We start from the raw sequence: 13,814 nt of genomic DNA on the forward strand, positions 1-13,814 counted from the left end.
GGAAGGAAATGTAATATAAATAGAAAACTTAATGTTTCAGTGAAAAAACCAAATATTGTTCAAACTGTGAAGCCATTTTATAGCCGGTGCTGTGGCGCCCTCTGGTGTCTGAAGAGTAAAACTGCAGGAGCCGATAAAACCAAACCAAACAAAACATTTTCTGCAACGTTTTTGCAGAAAAAAACATTGGATGTTTTCCAAGTGAAGCAAATGAATTTAAATCATTTCTAAACCTGCAGAGTTTTTCTGCCAGCGCATTAAATTTGAATAAATAATGACAAACAACTGGTTTAACAGCAAAGGTTGTAAAGATATTAGGCTAATTAAATATTCTATTAACAGATGTTCACAGGTTCCCATCAGTTTAAATTATTTTTGTATTTTTAAGTTTAAATAAAAAGTCTGAGAAGTTGCCCTGATGGTTTGAAGCGTAAATCCCACCTCATTATTGGGACTCAGCAAAGTTAAAGTTTGATGTAACGTAAAATATGGTTCAAGAAATACTTTGTGTTCAAGCCTTTGGACCAAAATTTAAGTAGCAATTTTTATTGTTTTAAATATTTTATTGTTGCTTTGGACATTTTAAACATAAATGTTCACTGAACTCAAACTGAGATTCAAATTTAGATTGGAGTTTAGTTCTCTGCTGCAGTTTTACAAAAATAATGTCTATTTATATATTCCTGGTTAGCTAGTGAAGAAAATGTATGCATGTTTTTATATAAATGTATATATTATGTGAATGTAGCGTAAATGCTTTTCTAAATGTGGGCATTCTTGATAAATTTATATGATTATAAAAATGTGATCACTACCCGGTTCTAATATAAACACATTAAGAATCATTGGCTCAAAAGCAATAACTAGAATAAATGTTTTATCTAAAATGATTGATTGCATTTTATGTTTGTTTGTTTTACTAATTTCACAATTTGAAATAGAAAAAACTAATTGTTTTTATTCAAATTTCAGCAGTTTTCTCGTTGTTCTGCAGAGGCAGTGACATCAATTTATAACATCACACTCTTCTCTGTGACATCATGAAGCTGCATTCCTGATTTCCAGAGAACCGTTTGCTCTTCAGATGAACATTTTGCAGAATAGATAGAGCAAGAAGGATCTTTTCTGAAGAATTATTGAACTCCAAAAGGCAGTTCCTAACGGATAAATGCAGAGAAATATTAAACATTTATGGGATTTGTCCAGTAAGAAACGAGCAATAATGACTGAAAGCAGTAACTCGTCATCTTCTGACTCCGAGACGGAGGAGAGACTCCTACTCTGTTCAAAAGCCTTAGCGCAAGAGACGCAGAAACTTCGTGGCATCTTGAATCAAATCAGCATAATGACTACTGAGAAACAGTATCTCCTGAAAGAAAGGGACGAGCTGAAGACACAAATTGCAAAGATCAAACATGAACACGAAAAGAAACTTCACAGAAAAACCGAAGAATTACGAAAACTGTTAGAAATAAATAAGGTTTTGCGAACGAAGATCTTGAACCTGCAGCGCAAAGTGAATCAGCTGGTCAAACTCCTGAATGAGAAACAACCTGAGGAAATGAGGCAACAGCAGAACCGGAACCAGGACCAGAACCAGCGGCGGCAGAACCAGCAGCCATCTGAAATCCAGCCGGTTTCAGCGCAGCCGCAGAGCCAGCAGTCTGTGTTCACACGTGTGCTCAGAGGAATCGCCAACACGTTTCTGAGGATGTATCGAGCCGGGACCCTCAGATACTGGATCGATCTCTAGAGTTTCTAAATAAATTACTCAGGAACAAAAGGAGAAATTCAGCGTTCATGACTGTAGCACATGATTACCAGCAATTAGAGGGTTTGATGAAAACTTAACTTAATAATGAAATTATTTGCTGCTTAACAACTAGCAGTTAACTAGTTGTTAACTAGTTGATGCTTAACAACTAGTTGTTGTTTAACAGCTAGTTGACTGCTAATTAACTAACAGTCAACTGCTAACAGTATATAACAACTAGTTAACAGTTGTTTACTAGTTAACTAGTAAACAACTAGCTTGTCTCTGAGCTTGTCTCTCATATCGTTTACTAGTTAACTAGTAAACAACAGTAAACTAGCAACTACAAAGAATGGCTGCTTTGTGTGTGCAGCCATTCTTGCGCCGTTTAAATAATCAGGACACAAAGAAATGTTATGAGCAGCTGTGATATTAATTGATGATTTTTATCATTTGTTGGGTTTCTTGAATGAAAACTGAACCACAGAAAATCAGAGACTGAAATTCTCTCCTCTTCTTATGTTGATACACAAATTCAGGTCCAGCTAAACATTGGTGTAACGAAACGACTCAGAAGGCAACAACATCTAACACTGACACAAAACTTTGGGCTCAGAAGAATATTGAAGATAATTTAAGCTGCTTTGTCTAATTGGTTCCTTCTAGTTTTTGGGTTTAAAATGAAAGATGAAACTATTTCCCCAGGAAGGCAATCAAGCCTCTGATCTTTAACTGTTTATATAAACAGGTGGCTTACATTTATTCTATTAGTTTTAGATTACTGAAATGTCACAGGCAGCATGCAAAATACACAAAGCAATCCAGACTTCCACAAAAATGCTATGCAGTTGCATTTCATTCAAGCTGCAGTATTTAACTTTAACAAAAAAAAGAAGCTTTCTTCATATCTGTAAAGCTGTCACCATGTTGTTACAGTTTGTTATGAGACACATAATCTGTGAAAAGATCCATTTCCTCCAGCTCCTCCCTGAACTACTATTGTTAGCTAAACTAATGCAACGTTCTGAGCAAAAACAACCAATCAGAACCAGGAGAGTCTTAGTGCTGTCAATCAACCTCATTCACTTGCTGCTAAATGTGCTAATGGTGGAGAAACAACATAACAGGAAAATCATTTATCTGTTGTCATTGGTAGCCATGCTAACCAGACTGAGCATTTACAACAGGCGAAGCTAGCTACAGCATAGCACATAGCGAGAGGATGAGCAGCACCACATGAGATTGATTGACAGCTCTAAAACTCTCCTGCCACTGACTGCTTGTTTCTCGATAGCAGTGGGAAAAGCCAGAGGAAATAGATTTTCCACAGATTGTCTCTCATATCGTAATGTCACAACATAATGACAATTTGAACAAATATGTGAGAAAAAAAATCTTTTATAAAAGTTACATTACTGCAGCTTTAATCTCTGCTGAGTCCTCCACACAAATTCATTGATTAGCTGCGTAGCCAATAAGTGCCACATTTGCTACTCCTGTATGATTAAAATCACATCCATATTAAAACTTGTATGATGTAAGCCACTTACAAATAGCGCTAATGCTAGCAGGTATGTTAGCTTAGGGTTGATGAAGATTTTGAGTTTCAGCTTGTTGCTTTGGGGGGCCAAAATTGGTTCAAGGCCCCAAAAAGGCTTGTGCAGGCCCTGGTTCGGATTATTTCAGGAGATGTTGAAAATCATGCAGATAAATGTTAATAATGGCCTTTTAACGATAACCAAAGTGACCTGGTGAGGTCAACATGTGGCCTTGTGTTCATCGCATCAGACTCCGTCGCTGGTGTGACGTCGACAGGACAACATGTGTTTAAGGCGTCACACATCACTGCTGCACTGTGATTAACCACGGCTAAATCTGTTCTTGAATGCAGCAGTTTAATGACAGAGTTTATTTTCATCATGTGCGTAGCGCTACGCTAATACCACTGTGATGTTCTACTGCTTGGTTTTGTTTCATCCAGCCACCAGGTGTTTCTTTACGAACGCCTCTCTGGGTTTAATTGCACTCAGCTCAGATAAAATAACACAGCACTCAGTCAAAGACAGGCTCATAAGGCAACACAAAACACTGAGATTTAGCTGACAGAGAAACTCTTGAATACACAAAATATTAACAGTATGAAGAATTAAGGTAATTTTTTTGTCTTAAAAATTTTTCTCATCAGTCTCCATCAGTTACTTTATCAAAATAAGACTTTGACACAATCAGACTGTTAAATCTGGCTAAATCGCATCAATTGATTATTTCCTTGTAAGTTATTTTTTTCCCCTTTTGCATAAACAATATAAACACGGTTAAAAATGTACTTCACACACTGAAAGAAGTTTCTCCAGCATGTAGCTCAGTATGTGCTTCTCATGTGCCGACACACTTCAATAAACTCACAGCCATCTTGGTAGGCAGAACTAGCTCTGACCTCGTTCCTGTCAAACTTAGAAACAATGTAAGCTCTTTACAACTGTTCTCAAAACTCGATTAGTTTCTGCGTACTCCACTCACCTCTGTGCATCACTGATATAACTATCAGTGATATTTACTGTGATACTAAGTGCTGAAATAGCAAAATTAGCCTAGCTAATGTAGCTTTTATTTGCTAGCTGAGGTGGACATATAGCCATCGTGTTTGTTTCTACATGTTCTTACTCTGCCAGTCGCCAGTTATTCACACAAAGAGTTTGAGCGTCGTTTACAAACCCGTTGAGAAGTTGATTCATCCCTGGATTTCAGGTGAAGCCCTCCATGTTTCAAGCTTTCTTTGCGAAGCAGCTTGTCCACATCGACTGACATGTTTCCATTCTCTGTCTCGTTCAGGTCGATCCTGACAGCAGCCATTTTGTTCATTTTTTCTCTTAATCGTCAGTTGACAGTGACCACATATTTTCTTTTTGTTGGTCTGGAAGCCATTTTGCTTTGCTCTACCTTTGCCTACCAAGATGGCGCGGATCACTTCCTGTTCAGACTTGTGGATATTGTGTACTGGAAGTTGTTTATGCAACCCATACCTATTGATACTGACCCTTTCTATCAGGGCATATTAAATCCTGCAAACATAGAATTGCCTGCATTGAGTTGATTTCAACTAATCCTTTAGTTCTTGGTGTAGCACAGAAAAGGATTCAAACCAAACTTGTTATTTTGTTTGGAAATATGAATAACCTCCCCTCTAACCATTTTTATTATTGTAATTTCAAACCTTGTCTTTGGCAGAACTTACCCAGTTACATATGTTTTAACTTTACTTCTTTTCTTTTTAAGATTTTAATGTTAGTTTTTCACTTGCTGGTTCACTTTAAAGCGTGAAACGTTTACAATTTTAATTCTTTGTGAGAAGCAATACAATTATTAAACTATTTAAATTGTGCAACAGCTTATAAAATGTTTAGTGAAACACAGCTGCACAGTAACATGTACACACATATCTAATGTGACTGTCGTTGTTCACCTCTGCTGACCTGACATGTTGTGTTACTTACATAACCTCTTATTCCCGGAGGAAACGTCTCTAACCTGGTTGCCACTAAAGCTGTGCATTTCATTTTATTTTCCGTCGTTCTGACTTTCAGGAGCACAGAGTGCAGATCTGGGCAGAAACCCGGAAGAACTCATCTTTTGGTCTTTTGACAGAAACTAAATTGCACGATTACTTGAACTGCCAATTTTTTGTAAAAGGGTTTGTAAAAGACACGTTTCAAAGGATGTCAGCTCCTACAGAAACCTTTCAGTTTGAGAGATCAGATGACCAACTGACTCTCTGAGGATGAAAAACAAGCCAACCTGTTTTTATGATTTCTCTGACTTTCCTTTTCTGCATCATCAAAAACAAAACTGCTACCAACAAATGTAACTCCGTAAAGGGCTGAGAAAACCAATCATGGACTGGACCTTACACAAAATCATTTTTAGATAACAGAATGAGTTGTTTTAAATCCAAGTAAGCTGCTGCTGGCCACGCCCCCAACTCAACTGCAGTCACATGTGAAAGTAATTGCGCAATTATACAACTGTGCATCTTTGAAAAGCATTAATAGAGCCTCCTGCACAACCAGTAAGTGGTTTCTGGTTGTGCAGAAAGCAAAGCATTTTGTTTATTCCAGCAGCCATTGCACGACCCTCAGCCAGCTGATCAAACTGGTTGTGGGCCAGTTTGATCACAACCAGCTGATCACAATCAGCTGATCAAACCGGCTCGGGTTGCTATGGTGACGGTGAAAAAGTCTCTCAAACACCAAAAAACATCTCAATTCAGAAAACTGACTGAAGTTCTTTCTAAGCGCTTGGACTGTTTACAGTTGAAACCCAAACTGAAATACAAAAACATGAAAATCAGAAATTTTTTCAGAGATTTTAAAAACAAAATTTCTAATTTTTTTTAAATTTATTTTTATATCAAAATGAGTTTCTGATCGTTTTTCGCCTTTTCTATTCTCAAACTGAAGTTACGGGTGACAGAAAATATTATCCAAACGTTTCTTTTCATTTCAGTCAGATGATAAAACAAGATGGCGGATCCACAATCTGAGAAAAAACATCCAGACTTTCCAAAAAATTAAATCTTCATCCAACAGAAAACTGAACAAATCAATAAAACTGATTTATCTCCCAGCTGTGACGTCATGCATTATATTTTATATAATTTTATTTTGAAGAAAGAAAGGATACTTTTCGGGAACGTTTCTCTAAGGATTTAACACTTTAATGTGGAAAAGGCTTTCAAGTTTCTCTCTGGACCAGTAGCAAAAAAATATTGTTGAGCCCATGAATTATTTTAACAAAGGGTGCGATTACGTTTCACAGCTAAGTGCAGAAAGCCAGGACTTTGTATATCAACACTAAGTTTGATCTGCTCTGCTGTGTCTCTGTGAAAGTTTGAGTTTAACTGTAATTTGACAAAAGAACTTTTTTTTTAACCTTTGACTCTGTGGGGAATTGTTTCGAGCTGTAAGCTTGGATGGGTGCCCACATGTTGGTCTCGCTGGCTGAGCGCAGATGGGGCCCCGGGGCCCCAGTGACTCGATGCTTTCACAAAGATCCAGAACGGCTCCAGTCAACAGCTACAAACAAACAATTGTCTGCTGTTTGAGCTCGTTTTGTCAAAGCGTTCCCTCGCGCTTACAGCAGGATGGCTTGATGACTTCCTCCTGGAATAGTCAAAGTTTTTCTCAGCTTGATCAAAACGGCAGGCTTTTTTCAGATTCAAAGGGAAAATCAGCAAAGTTTGGAACTCCAACTAAGTATCCAACTTTTCAATACAAAACAACAAAGAACTCACAGTATTGCAATTTTTGCTTTTGTTGAACTGTGTGGTAAAACAAGCATCAGTGGGTCCTGGATGCTGTTGAAAAGAGCAGCTGAAGCAGCAGGAGCTGCAGCCTCCTGCTCTCCCCGTGCTGCAGCGCTGCGCACAAACAGGTGCAGAAAGGAGAAGAGAATCGTGAGCAATTTTTCTGCCTTTGTTGAGAGCAGAAAGATGTTATCTGTTCTGACACTTGGGTGGTAGGAAAACTGCAGAAAAAAAGCTGCGAGACGGAGAAATCTCACTCTGCTCTGTGAAGTCGCTCTGGGACGAGATGCTAACGTTGATGTTAACGTTACAAATCACCCCCGGGAATTATCATTAGAAAGTCTGGGCAACAGTTCAGACATATTAGTGTCTTGGTGCCAGAGGTGTGAGAGGACATGTCAGATAAGAGCAGAAATCTCAGCCTTTAAAACCAGGAATTAGGATGTTGTGGAAAAACTGTAGCACATCCAGAAACATGATGCTCTGCAAACGCATTCATGACATTTGCAGCTTTTTCACAAAAGACCATTAAGCAGTTTTTAAAAAGAAAAAACACAAAACAACCCTGAAAAGTGTGGCATGCTTTTGTGCTCAACTCCCTTTATGCTGAAGCCCCGAAATTAAACAGGTTTCAGCAGAAAGAGGTTTTTTCTAACATTGTTTTTCAACTTGACGTCCGCCAGGGGGCGGTAGAGGCGCATCAGAAAGTTGGAGGGAAGATCAGAAATGTTTTAATTGAATTGCCAAGAGAACAGGAGCTGTTTTATTTTTAGTTCCTTTTTATTGTTTAAATGTATTTCTGTACTCAATACATTTCTCTGTGTTTATTATTATTGTTATTATTATTATTATTATTATTATTGCTCAAACGGTGTTTGAATAATGAAACTTTGTCTCATTATTCTGATGGTCAGCATGAAAAGCTTTAAAGAATAAAGTTTTGTACATGTCTGTTAATCTCACAATTCAAATGATGTATTTTGTTGTTTATCTGTTACAGATACAATAAACACAAATCAAGACAATCAGTTTTTTTTTCCATTTTGTAACATCAGTTTCTAGAAGGATTTGGTTCAAATGAAAAGTTTAAAATCAATAGTAAATAACCATAACAATAAAAATATCAAAAAGAGATACAGAATAATGAATTTAAAACTTTTGAATCAAAAATAATTAAAATATTTAAAAATGCATCCTCAAGCCTTTAAGTGAATATTTTAATGTGAGTTATTGTCTTAATATGTCAGGTTCCCTGTTTATCTCTTTTAAATCAGAACAGATCTAAAAGTTCTCAACATACCAACATCAATTTAAATACATTTTACTTTAAATTTGTTGAACTTTGAGGGAAAAAGGACACATTAAAAACCCTGACTCATCAATATTTGCAGCCTCTTTAACTCCACAAGCTGCAGATTCTGGATTTATGTTTAAAGGGTTCACTTTGAGCTCTGGCTGATTTCTGTGAGCAGACTTCAAAGAGGGGAACTCAACGTAAAAAGGTTTAATAAATGAAAAGTTGCGCCTTATTGTGATGCATGAACATAATTTCGTTCCCTTTTCACCCTGGAGAGAGAGAAGCATGGCGCGCTGCCACATTAGATTATCCTTTAATTCACACTTCCTGCAGGCCTGCTGCCCTCTGCAGAACAACGCAGGCTGGAGAAACGTTGAATTTGTCATCACAAATGAGACAAAAGTAATGAGATTCAGCCGTTCCCCGTCTCCCTCTGTCAGCAGAACAAATCCAGAATTTACTTTGACATCATTTGTTTTAGAAAAAGAAAGGAAAAATGTTGCGTAATGTTATTAAAATGCAAAATCTAAGAAAAAGGAAACATCTCAGCCACGACATACCTTCATATTTCCTCCTGGATTATTTTATTAGATACTAAAATTGGGGATTTTGTAGAAAGTTTGAGTAAAATGACATTACTAAAATAAAAAAACAACAGTGCAACTGTTCATAATGTGTATTGGGCCTTTAAAGAGACAAACCTGTTACAATCCAATATATTGTATTGCTAATTAGTCCATCTACTGTCACTTTGTTCATTATGTCCGTCTACAATAATGGAGCGGTGAAGATATTTGCACAAGAAACTAGAGAAAAAATAATTAGTGAAACATTTTTGCATCGAGGGTGCTAATGCTAATGCTACAAGGCTTTTCATAATCAATGCTTTTTGGCTTCAAACTGTAGAGCTTTATATGTTATTCCTTTCTGGAAAGTTGGATGTTAGTCATAGCTTTAAATTTGATCTCAAATAAAATTTGCACATCATTTGTAGCAGTGAGTGCAGGCGCTGGAAACAAGCGGCAGAAGCTCGACGAGCAATGAAGCGGCAGGTTGGTCCAATATGTGACGGAGCACAATCTGCTCGTCTTCCCATTTTTACCACAATAAGCTTGATTTATTTCTGCCTTTTACCTGTGGAAAAAAATCAATTTCATTTTACAGTTACCTTGAAACGCCGTCAGCTGAAATGTTTTTGACACGTTTGGACACTATTACCAATTTTCTCGGAGCATCAATTTGAGTCAAGTGTTTAGGATCCGTTTCAGGAAGGCAGATTGAAAACCTCGCTGCTCTCTCACATCTTGTTTTGAAGAAGAAAAAATGTCTTCCTACTGATTCAGTTAAATGTTTGTCTGGCTGTAAACGCTGCCATGTCTTCTGACCGATAACGCTGGGCATCTATTGAAGGTGGTCAAAGAAAAGTAAAGCAGGAAAATAGCCAGAGTTTGTCAGGGAGGGAAGGCAGACCAAACCAAACCAAATATTTAGTTAGCAAGCTAAATATTTAGCTCACATTTCAAATAAAATAATTAGCAAACTAGATATTTAGTGAAAGTTGAACATTTAGTTTCTCTGCTGTTGCCTTCGATCCAGTTTCCATGGCTGGATGGAGGGTTGGGAGCATCATGAGGTTCACAGTAACATTATTTTCAGATGATTTTCAATGTAAAAGCCCCAGTCCTGCAGTCAGAGCTGCTCTTCACTAAAAATCAGAGTCTCTCATCTCGGTCTCTTTCCAAATGGAGTCAGAAACGGCGGAGAGTGCAGCCACTTTCACTTTCGCAGTAGTAACATTCAGATTTCAGCTAATCTGAATGTTACCAGCAGTTAAAACGATTAAGAGTTTCCATAAACCTCCAGCCATGTCTTCCTCTGGGGCTCAGGGAAATCCTCTGAACTGCTGACTCAGCAGCTTTTACAGAAACATTAATTAGTCGAGGAAATTAAGCCGACGTCCCTTTGAATCTCGACTGAGGTTCTCAGTTCATGCTTGAGCTCTTTTTGAGTTTCACTCCAATGTCATTGCAGCTGGTGGAGTTTTCACTTAAAGGGGAAGTGTTATATAAAATGGACTTTTTGAGCTGAGTGTTTCCGTCCGTCCGTCCGTCCGTCCGTCCAGACTTTCCTCTCCAGCCTCTTCTTCCTCCGGCGGGATCCCCAGGCGTTCGCAGGCCAGCCGAGGAGGATCGTCCCTCCAGCGTGTCCTGGGTTTTCCCCTCCCCCCGGTGGGACATGAACGCCTCACCAGGGAGGCGTCCATCCTGACCAGATGCCTGAGCCTCAACTTTCAGGTCTTTCATGCATGTTTGAGAAATCCTTTCATCTCCATGGCAACAGTCAAGCTGTTAAACGCCTGGGTGGACTTAGCCCCGCCTTCGAGGCACAGCTCCTCCTCTGAGCTGCAGTTTCCAAGCCCCCGGGTTAATACGACTCCCCAACTCAGCTCCTTCAGACTAGCCAGCAGCAATTAGCAAAGACTTGGTAGAACTAAACACTAAAGGGTTAATGGAGGACGACTTCCTTTCAGAAAGAGGCTGTAAAGCTGTAAAAATGTACTGATTTTAAAGTGAGAATGTAGTGGAAACTGAAAGTGTAAAGGCTGCAGTTATTAACAGGAGACCATATGCAGCGATTAATTAAGACAAATAAAGATGTGAACATTTAACTCATTTACAGCTGGACTGTGATTCTCCACCCACGGGACCTTCAGTGAGCTCCAGCTGGGTTTTCATAGAGAAACGTTTCCTGTGACGTCGCTGATCTAAACCGCAGCATTTTCACTCTGAGGAATAAAGCAGAAGGAAGCTCGCTAACGTTAGCGTCCTTTCACTCTATCCGTCCTGATTCAGCCTTGCAGAGCCTCCATGAAAGCTTTCACAGATCCCTGATGGAGGCCGATGCAAATTCTATGTCCCGACGGCATTAATGGGGAAATAATCGTCTTTGGTTCAAACTGACACTCTTGGCATTTTAAACAAAAGACATAGAAACTCTTGCAGACATCAGCATTATGTGTCTGAGCAGCAGCTGACTGGAATGACAAACTGCAAAATGAAGAAGTGCTGTGGAAAATTATTTTCCCCTCTATATTTTTTCTGACTTTGCTCTTTTGTGACATTTAGATGTTTTTCAAATTTAATAAAAAAGAAAATGCAGGTTTCAAGTCATTTTTTGTTTTTAGGGAACATTGAATCGCAGCTTTGCTTCTAAAACCACCAAGTGTTTGTGATAACTAGCAATTAGCCTTTTGTCTCCCTGTTATTTTAATTATGAAAAAAAACATACTTTGAAATTTGAAACAAAAAAAAACAATCAAATTTTTAAATTAATTTCAGAAAATTTAAACAAAAAAACTTTCAGTTTTTTAGAAGCACCAAATTTCTGTGTTTGGTGACAATTTGCTCCTTTTTTCTGTCTGCAGTGGCCAAACACACCACCGAAAAATAAAACATTTTACATTTTGGATCTACAGTAAATATGGGGCTAATTTATTTCCTTGATTTTAGGTTGGTTTTCTGGCTTGTTGCTTTTTATTTTTGAGTCTACAATTTTGGCCTACGGATGAAAACGTTTGTACGTCCCTGTGAAAACTTTTCTGAGGCTCAGCAACAAACAATACGGGAAGCCAAAAAGCCAAAAAGCCAAAAAGCCAAAAAGCTCCCTTCAGCTAATTACCTGCAGGTAAATAAACATGGCCGAACTCGGCGTTCTGCCGGTTGAAGTATCGGTCTGATCCAGATGATGAATCGACTTGTTGGCCACAGTTCAAACTGGACCAGCTGCTGGAAGCAGCTGCTTGGCAGGGGACAGATGTCCACAACCAGTCGCACCAGTCACTTTCCTCCAGCAGGTTCATAGCGAGTCCCAGACAGAAATATTTCATCTCTTCTGTTGAAATGTGGCTCGAAATGCAAAACCACACATCTGGGTTTCATGCCGCCACTGCCGCTGCTGTTGAATTTTAATCAAGTGAAGTTACTTTTCTATTCACTATCGAGATCACTAGTGTGTAGTGACAGCACTGTGTGGATTTAACAGCTACTTATGGATTCTCTGCAGCCAATCCAGAACCCTGAGGGTGTGTTTGAAATGGAAACATCGATGATAAAAATCCATAGGAACCAGAAGATCAATGAACGAGAGAGAACAGTCACTCCAAATCTAACAGCCGGGGCTCTTTATGCCGCCACTTGGGTGAGACAAGCTCATAAATAAAAAGCAAAGATTGTTATAGGCCTGATTTAGATGCTTCTTCCCACTACCAGGTAGAAACACTTTGATTCAGGAATGAAAGAGCTACAATTGAAGCCAGTGGAAGAAAAAAAAGAAGAGGCCAGAGCGCAGCGCTTGCCCTCCGTCCATATGAGCTGGACAGCTCAGCTTTGATTCACAGGCGACGCTTCTGCAGGGGCGAGAGCGCCAAGGGACGGCTCAGTCTCTGAGCAAACACCGTCTCAGCTGGGGTTCAAAGTTAGAAGTTTGAGGATGTTGGAGCCACAAAGCAGAAAGATGGAACAGTTTCTAAATAAATCCCCACAACAGGATGGAAAAGAAGAAATTCATGTGAAAGCGTCTAACCACGCTGGTTGTGCCAACATTCATGGTGAAACATTTATCACTGGTAATCTACCAGATAAATGCACGACTTTACATTTTGAAAATAAATGAGCTTAAAGCTGCAGTACGTAACTGATATAAAAAATAGATTTTTACATATTTGTTGAAAGTGTTGCCATGTTTGTTGACAGTATAATACCTGAAAAAACAATTGAGCTCCTGCACCATCTCCCAGCGCTAACTAGAGCCAGGAGGCGGGTCTTAGTGCTGTCAATCACCACCCTTGCTCTTTGCTACGCTGCAGCTAGCATGTTTTCCTGTAACAGAGAGTTGTTTCTCCACCATTTAGTGGCAATTACATGAGGCTGACTGACTGCATTAAGCTCCACTTCCTGGCTCTGACTGGGAGCAGAGCATTCGCAGGAAGAGATCAATCTTTTCACAGATTATCTGTCTCACATTAAACTGTTGGGGAGAGTTTTAACAAATATGTAAAAGAAACCACTTTTAGAAAGGTTACATACTGCAGCTTCAAAGAAAACATGGCAATTTGGAAAAAAAATGTTTTTCAATAAAATGTCTTGGTCCAAAGATGAGGTATTTTTTCCCTGGCCACATCAAAATCGGTTGATCTCACAAAACTGCAACTGAAACAATTTTTCCACATCACAGAAGAACAGTCTCTCCAAATCTAACAGCCGTCACATGATCACCAACCGGATGTAACTGCTGGCTGGATGGAATCACTGCAGTTGTGAAATTGTATTTTTGTCAACATTAGCGGTTTATTGACAAAGTTTAGCATTTTTACAGTTTGAGTATTTTCATTTCTTTTAGAGGTATTTAAATTTTGGTTGAGTCTCTGTTTAATTCCTCCATATTGGAGATTTTTTAAAAGTGTC

Source organism: Poeciliopsis prolifica, unplaced genomic scaffold (genome assembly GCF_027474105.1).
Source record: "Poeciliopsis prolifica strain line A6 unplaced genomic scaffold, Auburn_PproV2 SCAFFOLD014, whole genome shotgun sequence".
Classification (NCBI taxonomy): Eukaryota; Metazoa; Chordata; class Actinopteri; order Cyprinodontiformes; family Poeciliidae; genus Poeciliopsis; species Poeciliopsis prolifica.